Genomic DNA, 12,576 nt, shown 5'->3' on the forward strand with positions numbered 1-12,576 from the left:
GCTGAACATCCTTAGCCTTTCTCAGACTTCAAGACTTGTGACAGAATAGACCTCCGGCAGGGGGCGGTCCTGGGAGCTGTCCTCAGTACTGAATCGTCCGAGGCCTTGGGAGAATCACGGAACATCTGAACTGGAAAAGAGTATTTAAGGACCACCTATTCCGACAGCTCCCCACCCTCTGCCCAGTTCTCCAGTTAAGCTGGGGGAATCGAGGCCCCGAGAGAGAAAATCCGTTGCAGTAATAAGTAATTGAGCCAAGACTTGAATTCCAAACTCCAAATCCTGGACTTTCATTCCATCCTGAAGCCTTTGCCGGGGGCAAGTCGAGTCCCCAGAAGGGATTGGGGGAGGAAAGATGAGACAAACTCCCTCACACTGGCATTTCAATTGAGTTTAGTGGGATATCTGAGTCTATGTAGCCCAGCTTTCTCATTGGATTGATGAGGAAAGTGAAGCCCACAGAAATCTTTGCCCAAAGTCACGTGTTGAGTAGGTCTCCTGAGACCTAAACCTTGGGCTCTTTGCTCCACCAGATTTTCTAGGTGTGTTTCCATGTGCCTATGTGCCTTTGCGTGTCCACCTCCCCAGCCTATATGTGGACTTTTCATCTTAACTTTATATTCTCTCTATATTCCCAGGGAGTTTGTTCCCTCCCCTCGCCTCTAAGAAAGCCCTTTGGCCTGCTCCAATGCCCAGGAGCCTCCCCCTCCAGAAGAGTCACAGAATTTTGGAGTTGTCAGGCAACTCAGAGTCCAACCTGATTCTGAGTCATTCCTGAACAAGCCACCCCTATCTAATATATCTAACATATCTAACCAGTGGTCATCCAACTTTTGTTTGGAGACAGAATTTAAGTCTTCATTCATCAAGTCTTTAACTCTTTATTACTTATTACTGCCTGTGTGCTCTTAAGCAAGGGATTTCCTTCCTCCAGAGAGGAGAAACCCACTCAGTCACCTGAGTGGAAGCCACTCACTCCATCTTGGGTCAGCCGTCATTGCTAGGAAGTTTTTCTGAACCTCAAAGCCAAATTGGAATATTTTGCAATTTCTGCTCACTACTCCAAGTTCTATCCTCTGGGACCAAGCAGAACAAAGCTAATCCTTCTTTACCACACCAACTTCTCCTACTCTTTTGAGTTCTTAAGAGAGTCAGAGGAAGCTAAGGACAGCAGAACCGGAAGGTTCCCCACCCACGATGGAAGAGCACTACGCGTGCACACACACACACACACACAAACTTCTTGGTAGAGTATACAATTATCTAGGGCATTCCTAAATGAAAAATAAAGCAAAGGGAAATAGACAAGGGAGATAGCGTATGGTAGAAGGAAAGTCTGGGGCTTAGAGATGGTTACACTTCACCCATTAGAGAGCTTGTCCTTTCAGACAGTCAGTCAACTAGCATTTATTAAATGCATTCTGTGTGCTAGGCACTGTGCTGAGAGCTAAGGATATGAAGAAAAGCAAAAACCAAACAGTCAGTGCTCTCAAAGAGAGCAGTTTGATAGGGAAAGAGCATGCCAACAATTATGAACCCCCATTTCCATTGCTCCAGGCCCCCAGGGTGAGCCCCATGCCAGCCTGAGAAAAGAAGAGGAGGAAGGAATGAGGGAGGAAGAATAGTTTTGTAGCCAAGGTGCTGATTCTGGTTCCTGGCCCCTCTTCAGTCGATCTTCCACACAGCAGGCAAAGTAATGTCACAAAAGTACAATTCTCACCACGCCACTGACTTGCTCAATAAATTTTGGTGACTCCCCATGGACTCTAGGATAAAATGTAAACTTTTCTGTTTGGCTTTTAAATCTCTTAACAACCTTACTGTAGCCTACCTTTCCAGACTCACTGCACATTCTTCCACTTCTCCCGCTGGACAGTCCTTGTTGCTCACACATGGTATTCTGCACATCACTGCCTTTGTACAAGTGATTTCCCCTGCCTGTGAAGTCCTACTTCTTGAAAATCCTAATTTTCTTCTGAGCCCAACTCCCTTGCCACCTCCTAAAGTGAACTGATGCCTTTTCTGATCCCTCAGAAGCTAGTGCCCCCCCATACACCTAAAATTAACTTGTCCTTGTCTTGTATCCATTTTTTATTATCATTATATTTGTACATGCTTTCCTCCATCAAATATAAGCCCCTTGAGGGCAGGGGTTATTGTATTTTTTTATCTTTGTAAACCTAATACCTAGCATGGTGTGTGGCACAGAGTTGGTGCATGTTGATTCTTTAGTTGGTTGGTTGGGCCTGTTGAGTGTGAAGAGGCAGGGAGGTTATTCAGCAGGGATTTGGAGATGAAGGTCTGGAGTCAGGGACTGAAGTCAGAGCTGAAGGTGTTTGATAATCATCAGTGTAGGGAGTAGGAAGGTGAGCGAAGGACCTGGAAAAAGGCAGGAATAACCCCATCCTATCCTGGAACCCCAGGTACCCTAATTTTTTCTGTTCTGCCCTTTTTCCCATGCCCTTCTACAGGTCCTTTCCTCACCTAGAAACCTAGGCTCTCAGTCCCCTGTATCCTCTGCTGAAAACTTGCTGAAGCCATTGGCCAATTCTAGGCCAGACAGCACCCTTCTCTCCCTCCCTCCCTCCCTCCCTCTCTTCTTCTTCTCCTTCTCCTCCTCCTCCTCCTCCTCCTCCTCCTCCTCCTCCTTCTTCTTCTTCTTCTTCTTCTTCTTCTTCTTCTTCTTCTTCTTCTTCCTTCTCTCTCTCTCTCTCTCTCTCTCTCTCTCCCCTTTCTCTCTCTTTGCACTCAGCCTCCTGAGAATCCCTTGTCTTGAGTGAGAACAAGGTAAACATTGCCACCACCACAAAACAACAACAAAAAACCTTCTCCCCATGCCTCACATCTCCAGAACCACCAATGGAAAATCCTCAGTCTCAGGCGGCCCCTTGTCCCCATCCTTGGTGCCCCGCTTTACATGTCTCCCCTCCCCTCCCTCCCCCGACATTCCAATAGAAAGTAGTGTAATACCTCCCCCTTGTGGCCTTGTTCTCGTTTGGAAAGTCTCTTGGAATGCTATGTTAACAACTTGCTTCGCGGCCGCCTTCTCTTTTGAAGGCCCTCAGGGAGCTCCATATCACAGCGCCACCTTGTGGCATTGGTCTTTCTCAAAATGAAACCAGGGACCGCTGCCTCCTCTCTCCCTCCCTCTTGTGTTCAAGTTCGGAAGCAGGAAAGTCTTGAGTCCAGAGGCGGGGAAGCTCCACAATTTGAGAAGAATCCATTCTGGTATCTTCTCTTGGGGGAAAAAAGTTGACCAGCCACTCTCCTTTTTATGAGTATGTTTGGGACTCTGGTGGAAGTGGGAAAAAGAGGCAGTGGGGGAGAGGGGAAAGGGTGTGGGAGCAAATTTCCAGGGACCAGCTGACCTTGAAACCTTGTGAAATAATAATAATTAGCATTAACATAGGGCATTAAGGTTTGCAAAACACTCTATAAATATTACTGTATCTCATTTTATTCTTACAACAACCTTGGAAGGTAGGTACTATTATCCTCCTTTTACAAACAAGAAAACCAAAGCACCCTCAAACTTAAACTTAATCTATCATTTCAGTTTGTTAAGGTCTTGTTAGATCACATCTCTGTGCTCTAACATGTTACCTACCCCCTCAGTCTTGAAAAATCTGCAAGTTTAATGCATATTCAGGCCTACCTCAGAGATATTGGGGATTTGGATCCAGACCACCACAATAAAGTGAAGATAGCAATAAATCAAGTCACACAAATTTTTTGGTTTCCCAGTACATATAAAGGTTATGTTAACACTATACTTTAGTCTATTAAGTGTGCAATAGTATTATGTCTAAAAAACAATGTACGTACCTTAATTTAAAATGCTTTACTGCCAATAAATGCTAACCATCATCTGAGCCTTCAGCGAGTCATAATCTTTCTGATGGTGGAAGGGCTTGCCTCCATGGTGGTGGCTGCTGACTGACTGATCAAGGTGGTAGGTGCCAAAGATTGGGGTGCCTGTGACAATTTCTTAAAATAAGACAACAGTGAAGTTTGCTACATCAATTGATTCTTTCTTTCTCTTGAACAGTTGGAGGCCATTAGAGGGTTGATCAAAATTCAATATTGTTGTGTCTCAGGGGACAGGGAGGTCCCAAGGAGAATGGAGAGACATTGGGGAATGGCTGGTCAGTGGAGCCATCAGAACACAGACAACATTTATCTATTAAGTTTGCCTTCTTATGTAGGGGCAGTTCATGGCACCCCAAAAGGATTACAATAGTAATATCAAAGATCAAAGCTCACTGATCACAGATCACCATAATGGACATAATAATAATGAAAAAGCTTAATATGTTGCAAGAATTACCAAAATGTGACACAGGGACAGAACATGGGCACATGCTGTTTGGGAAAATGGTGCCAACAGAATTAGAGAGGCAGGGTTACCACAAACATTCACTTCCCCAAAACAAACAAACAAAAAACACCAATATCTGTGAAGTACAATAAAATGGGGTATGCCTGTATCACCTAATCATTGATCCAAATCACTAATTTTTTTTTAAATGTTAGAACAGGACCAAGGACAGCACTGGGCAGCAATCACTTAAAGACCTCCCTGTAGTTGACATTCATTCATTCATTCATATCATCAATAAATACTTTTTGCTCAACTGTTCTGTTCAGAGCCCTGTGCTGGTCACTTGAAAGTTACAAAGATGAATAAGTCACAAGCTCTGCCCTTATTTATAGTCTAGTCAGAAAGACAATACCCATTCACAGATAACTGATATTTAGTAGAATGTGACCTGTACAAGACAGCGTAGGCACTGAGAGAGATTGGTTCTTCCATTTCTCAACCCTCTTTGGGTCAAGTTATTCAAGCAACTACAAGTTCTCTTAACTGTGCTATCATCCAATCCACCAAGCCACAAAGTTTTACTAAGTCTTTATTATGTGCACTGGGGGAGGTATTAAGTTTATATAACACCTGATCCCTGCCCTCTTAGAGTTCCCAGTCTATTAGAGAGAGAAGGCCTCCCAGTCTTCAGATCTCAATCTTGTCCAGAAGAACTTCATGAGAGACATTATCAAATACCAGGAGGTAGTTAGGTGGCATAGTGGATAAAGTGTTAGACTTAACTGTCGGAAAGGTTTTAGCTGTGTAACTTGGGACAAGTTACATCACCTTTCTCAGCCTCAGTTTCCTCACTATAAAATAGGAACAATAGCACTACTTCTTGGGGTTGTTGTGGGGACCAAATGAGATAGCAAATGTTAGGTGTTAATGTGTTGTCATTCCACTTTGCATCTACTGCTCTGCCTGGTTTTAACTCAATGAAACAAGACCCTCCCACCCCCACCCAAGATAAGCTAATCATGTCTAAACTCACCAACTCTGGCTAATTCAAACACCGTCTCCTCCTAATGTTTTCCTTTATAGAAGGCAGAAACTGGACTTAGCTCATTCTACTTTGCATCTGCTACCCTGCCTAGTTTCAAATACATGGAACAAGGGACCTCTGGTGTCTCATCCTTCCCCTCCCCCACACTCTTCCCTGCATCTTTTCGTGTGTTGTTTCCCCCTTTAGATCCTAAGTTCTTTGAGGGTAGGGACTGTCTTTCTTTCTATTAATTATAACCCCAGTGATTAGCACAGTGCCTGACATATAGATGGCACTTAATAAAGGCTGATTGGGGGGCAGCTAGATGGTGCAGTGGATAGAGCACCAGCCCTGAAGTCAGGAGGACCTGAGTTCAAATCTGGCCTCAGATCAAACACTTGACACTTACTAGCTGTGTGACCTTGGGCAAGTCACTTAACCCCAATTGCCTAAAAAAAGAAATGAAGAATAAAGATTGATTGGTCATTTCCCACTCTTTGTGACCCTATTTGGGGTTTTCTTGGCAAAGATATTGGAGTAGTTTACCCTTTCCTTCTCCAGCTTATTTTACAGATGAGGAATTGAGGCCAACAGGGTTAATTGACTTGCCCAGGATCATACAGCTAGGAAGTGTCTGAGGCCAGATTTGAACTTAGGAAGATGAGTCTTCCTGACTCCAGACCCTTGCCACCTAGGTGCCCGTGTAAATTCTGTTGATGTTGTTGTTGATGATGATGATGATGATGGTGATGATGGTGATGATGATGGTGATGATGATGATGATGATGATGTTGGTGATGGCAGAGCACTGGACATGGAGTCAGGAAGACCTGAGCTGTGTGCCTTGGGCAAATCATTTCACCTCTATGCCTTAGTTACCTCATCTGTAAAATGAGGGGGTTGGACCTTGGTGGCCTCTGAGGCCCCTCCCCAGCCTTCAGTCCATGATCTTGTGACCCTCACTGGAAGGCAAGGACATCATTTCCCCATCTCTCCTCTGATTCACCTACCTGTGTCCAGTGATCCTACCAAGAAAGGAGATGGGATTAGACGGTCATGGCTTCTTTTTAAGGAACTGGTGTTGATTCCAAGGAATTAGCCCTCCCCTTTCTGCATGCTCCCAAGCTTCCCTTCAGTTGTCCATTTTGAATTTGTTTCTGGTGATCAAGGTCCGGCTCATTGGCTCAGTTTGCAGAATCTATCATTCTTCCCCTTTTGAAAATGGGAGAAGCGTTTTGCCATCTCCCCTCCTCGGATACTTCCCCTCTGTTGCAGGATTTCAACATCACACCTGGAGTTTCATTCCAGACTCCTGGTATATGTTTTGTCCTGGCCTGGCCACTTGGACTTGTTCAGAGCAAGAAGGTGATCCCCCATTTTCTCCCCTTCCATTCCTAGCTTTGATGCCTTCCGTTCTTCAGGCCTCAGTCTCCCCATCTGGTCAATGAGAGAATGAACAAGATGGTCTTTAAGGTCCCTATACCCTCTGATGTTCTCAAGTTCTGAGATTCAAGCCCAGGGTTCTTTTCACTAAACCAGACCACGAAGGGTAGACAGGATTTCAACAGGCCTTGGGGTGGAGAGAATAGTGCAGGGTAGAGTGGGTGAGATCATTCTGGGAATAAAGAATGGGAAGGGGACAGCTAGGTGTCACAGTGGATAGAGCACCAGCTCTGAAGTCAGGAGGACCTGAGTTCAAATCTGGCCTCAGACCAAACACTTCACACTTACTAGCTGTGTGACCCTGGGCAAGTCACTTAACCCCAATTACCTAAAAATAAAAAATAAAAATTAAAAAAAAAAAAGAATGGAATAGACCAAACTGTGGAGGCAGGAGAACAGAGGATTTATTTAGGCAATAGTGAGGCATCCAGTTGGGCTGAATCCTCATGCACTTAGAGCAAGTAGTCTGAGATAAGGCCAACAAGTCAAGTTGGGGTCAGATTGTGGAGAGCCTTGAAGGTGAGGGTAAGAGGATTCTTTGGGCAGCAGAACCCACTGAATGTTCCTGCACAAAGGTGAGAGGTAATACAAGCTGTGCGTTAGGAAGATGAGATCCTATGGTAGGGACAGAGGTAGGGACAACTTAAGAGGCCATTAAAAGACTCCAAGTGAGAGGTTATGTGGCCCAATCTACTGGAAAGGAGGCAGTGAGAATAGAGAGAGGGAATAGGTATGAGACATTGCAGAGGTGGATTGGATTGCATGTGGGGGATGAGGGAGAATGAGGCAGGCGCCTGGGAAGATGCTGGAGCCTCCGCCAAAGATGGGGAAAGCAGGGAGAAGAGACGCGGTGGCATGATGTTGGGCTGGGCTCTGGAAACAGTGGGTAGAAGGGACCAGGGAGACGCATGGCAGGCAGCTAGCAGAAAGTTAGAGATGACTGTCTAGGGCTCAGCTTGAGAGAGAGGTCTGGGCTGGCTTAGTATTTTCCTCAGAGGAAAAGCAAAAGTCCTTATTTAGTTCAATTCACCTAAACAAGCATGCATCGGACCCTGTGCTAGGCACTGGGGACACAGAGAAAAGTGAAATAGTCTGTGACTTCAAGGAGCTTCCATTCTAATGTAGGGAAACAACAGAGAATTATCTAAGTAAATATAAATTAATATATCTGTGTGTGTGTGTGTGTGTGTGTAGACTAACAACTGTGTAGAGAATGATACTTGAACTGGAGATGGAGCTTCTGTGAGGCAGAGATGAGGAGGGAGTGCATACTAGGTAAGGAGCACAGCCTGTGCAAAGGAATGGGGGAAGGAGATGGAGTATCTTGAATAGGAAAGAGCAAATAGGCTGATTTGACTGGAATGTCCTTGGGGGTTGTATGTGTAGTTACCCCTTGTAAGTAGCCCCAATTCCTCAGAGACACTCTGATCCCTCACTTCTCCAAAATCCTCACAAGGCACCGAGTCGCCACCACCCTTAGCTCTAGATATTGTTACTCTCTTTGATGGTTCTATGGGTCTAAGATGGTGGAGTGCTGGGCAATCTCAGAATTGAGTCAGACCTGTTTCATGTAACAAGAGAATCATGAGACACAAAAGATACAATATACATGTAACAAGATGAAATATAAGGGGATGAGATAATAAGCATTTATTTAGGGCTTACCATGCACCAGGCACTATGCTAAGTGCTTTACAAATATGATCTCATTTTATCTCAAATCAACCCTGTGAGCTAGGCATTGTTATTATCCCCATTTTACAGTTGAGAAAACTGGGGCAGACAGGTTAGGTGATTTACCCAGGGTCATACAGCTAGTAAATGTCTGAAACCTGATTTGAATTCAGGTCTTCGTCAATTCAGGCCCAGCCCTCTATTCCGAGTCACCTAGCTGTGCCAAGATACTGTGTATAGGTAACAAGACACATTACATATAACAAGACATTGTATAACTATAACAAGACACTATGTGTATATGAGAAGATCCATCATATGTATCCATTATATGTAAACAAATGTGTTGTGAATATTTAACAAGACTTACTATGTATATAACAAGATGCGTTAGGACTGTAGAACAAGTCATATAAATATAAACTATATATCCTCTTCTCATCTCTTAGACTGGAAACTTCCCAAGGGCAGGACATGGATCAGCTCCTGCTTCTCTCCCACCACAACACAACCCAATTCAGCATAGAACAGTTTCTGGTTGGGGCTCAGCAAAGGTGCAATGATAACCTGGAAGTGGAATAAGTTCACCCAAGTCTCAAAGGCTCAACATTTAGGAAGCTTTTGCCTAAAAGGCTGACAAAGAAGGAAGATACTGGACACTGATGTCCCACTTCTCTCTAAAAATTACATTAGCCTAAGACCTGCTGAGCTCACTCTATCACTTACTGGAGACTAAGCTCCTGCCTCCAGTGGCACAAACTGGGCTGATTCTGGAGCAGCTGGGACTAAGCCTATTTCAGAACCAGGAAGCTTTGACAATCTGAAACTGTGCCCCAAAAGACATTAAACTCCAACTGATCCAGCAATATTGCTACTAGGTCTATACCCCCAAAGTGATCAAAGAAAGAGGAAAAGGACCTATGTGTACAAAAATATTTACAATAGGTTTTATTGTGGTGGCAAAGAACTGGAAACTGAGGGGATGCCCATCCATTGGGGAATAACTGAACAAGTATATGATTGTGATGGAATGCTATTGTGCTGTAAGAAAAATGATGACAGGGATGTTTTCAGAGAAACCTGGAAAGACTTGCATGAACTGATGCAAAGTGAAGTGAGAAGAACCAGGAGAAGAAATTTACACAGTAAAAGCAATATTATAAAGATAATCAACTTTGAAAGACTTAGTACCTTTGACCAATAAAATTTCAAAGGATTCATAACGAAACATGCTATTCATCTTTGAATAGAGAATTGATGGACTCAGATGGCAGATCAAAGAATATTTTCTGGGGTTTTTTTGTTTGTTTGTTGGGGTGGGGGTGGGGGAATATGTCTAATACAGAAATTTGTTTTGTATGATTATATACAGGCAGCTAGGTGGCACAGTAGATACAGCACTGGCTTTGGAGTCAAGGAATACTCATCTTGCTGAGTTCAAATCTGGCTTCAGACACTTAGTAGCTGTGTGACCCTGGGCAAGTCACTGACCTGTGTTTGTCTCAATTTCCTCATCTATAAAATGAGCTGGAAAAGGAAATGGCAAACCACTCCAGTATCTCTGTCAAGAGAACCCCAAATGGGGGTCACAATGGGTTGGATATGACTTTTTAAAAAATGACTGGACAAACAACAAAAATACAGGCATAACTTAGAGACATTTTGGGTTTGGTTCCAACCACCACAATAAAGTGAATATTGCAATAAAGCAAGTCACACAAATTTTTTGGTTTCCTAGCACATATAAAAGTTATGTTTATACTATACTGTGGTCTATGAAATATGCAATAGTATTATGTTTAAAAAAATAATGTACATACTTTAATTTAAAACTATTTTATTGCTAAAAAAAATGCTAATCATTTTTGCTGGTGGAAGGTCTTGCCTTGATGGTGATGTCTGCTGACTGACTGATCAGGGTGGTAGGTGCTAAAGGCTGGAATGGCTATGGTGATTTCTTAAAATAAGGTAGTGATGAAGTTTGCCAAATCAGTTGATTCTTCCTTTCATGTCAATGCTTAGAGGCCATGGAAGCATTATCAATTGGCCTAATTTCAATATCAGGGAATAGGGAGACCTGAGGAGAACAGTGAAAAATGAGGGAATGGCTGGTCAGAGTAGTCAGAACAGACATTTATCAATTAAAATCCCCTTCTCATGTGGGAATGGTTCACGGGTCCCCAACATAATTACAATAGTAATATCAAAGTTCATTGATTACAGATCACCATAACATATAGAATAATAATGAAAAATTTTGAAAGATTGTGAGAATTACCCAAATGTGACACAGAGACGTGATGTGAGCACATGCCATTTGAAAAATGGTACCAATAGACTTGCTTGGAATAAGGTTGTCACAAACCTTCAGTTCATAAAAAACACAGTATCTGCCAAGTGTAATAAAGAAAAGAGCAAAATACAATGAGATATACCTGTATTTTTGTAATGTTTTGGTTTTGCCTTTTTAATGGGTGAGGGAGAAAGAATTTGGAACTGAAAATCAAATCAAATCAAATCAAATCTTAAAAGAAGTGTGTGTGTGTTTTACAAATTGGGCTTTGAATGTTGAGCAGTAAATGGGATACAGCAGGGGTGGGAAACCTGTGCCCTCGAGGCGTACTTGGCCCAGAAATAGTCCATCTCTACAAGTAGGCTATAAGGCCCTTCAAGACCAAGTCTCATTTTCTTGGGAGTGACACTGAAACTCACTGCTTGAATGTTGGGTGGAGGAAGTACAAACCTCAAGGAACAGGGGACAGCTAGCCTGATCTCCCTACCACTGACAGAGTTCACTTCAGAACCTTCCTAACTAGGGTTGTGGGCCTTCAAGCTGGAGGGGGCCTCAGAAATCAGCTAGACCACCCTTTTATGGGTTATTATCCCCATTTTACAGATGAGAAACAGAGGCTGAGATTAAATGACTATTAAATCCCTGTCTATCTGCAGGATTCAAACCCGGCCCTCCTGATTCCCAGTCCAGTGCTCTATACCATGCTAGTCACCTAGCCTTTGCTTGCAGCCCTCCAACCACCAGCTCATTGATTCATGGGGCACCCTGTTCTTAGGGAATTGACAGTCCTGTCTGGGCTTTTGACCCATTGATTATCTAACCACGTCCTTTGCCCTAGGCAGATTGCATGATAGGGTTTCCCATCATGAACTCCTTTCCAGGGAGCAAACCAGTCATACCAGGAAGAGGCCTCAGTTCTCCCAACTTGGCACCTCCCAGTGGTCTCTTGTGGAACCAGGAGAACCAGCCCAGTGAGGGCTCTGCCTGTGGCTCCTGACTGACGTCTAACCTTGAATCAGTTTCTCCTCTCAGGACCTCAGTTTTTGTTTATTCTATCGGAATACTAGAGAAGGTGAGGCTTGCCCCAGGCCTTTTCTTTATCCTATCTCCAGGCCAAGTGGGGGAAACCCATCCCCTAAAGCAATAGTTTCCCGCCCCCCCCCCCCCCGAGTCTATAAGAAGTAGGGTCACATGGGCTTCCCTAAAAATGCCTTACACAAGTGAGGCTCTGGTGGAGTTGGGGTGGGGAGGATACAAGAATCCAGGGTACACCTGGCCAAGAAATCTTGGAAGACTGGGGCTGTCCAACAGCGTTCCCAGTGCCAACGAGGCCACAAGGGGGAGTCTGAGCTTGCTTTCCATGGGGATGTGCCCAGGGACAACACTGCCTATCGGGTGCTTGGAACACTCAAGGGTACAGGGAGGGAGGGGAGGGAAATCTGGGAGGTCACAAGAGAACTCGACACCAGTTCCTAAGTTGGGGGCTGGGGAGTGGTGTGGGCCTCCGTCTGCTCTTGGGAGAACTTCCCTGAGTGGGAGTCAGCTTCCTGTTTGAGGTGGGGGAGGAGCTGCTGGCTGGCTCTTGGTTACTGTTGTAAATGGATGAGGAGTGGTGAGGACCTATTCTTCCAACTCTTAGATATTGTTATTTGTGGGTGTGGTTGAAACATCATTGGTTGGGAGGCAGGGCTAGTTCCAATCTCGCATCTGATTTTTTTAGTTCTGTGACCTTGGACAGGTCATTTCACTTTCTCCCCACCTCAGTTTCCTCTTCTGTTCAATTGGAATGATATGCACTCTTCTTGCCTCACAGGGCTGTTA

The sequence above is a fragment of the Vombatus ursinus genome, unplaced genomic scaffold (assembly GCF_900497805.2).
Source record: "Vombatus ursinus unplaced genomic scaffold, bare-nosed wombat genome assembly UNPS02010822.1, whole genome shotgun sequence".
NCBI lineage: Eukaryota > Metazoa > Chordata > Mammalia > Diprotodontia > Vombatidae > Vombatus > Vombatus ursinus.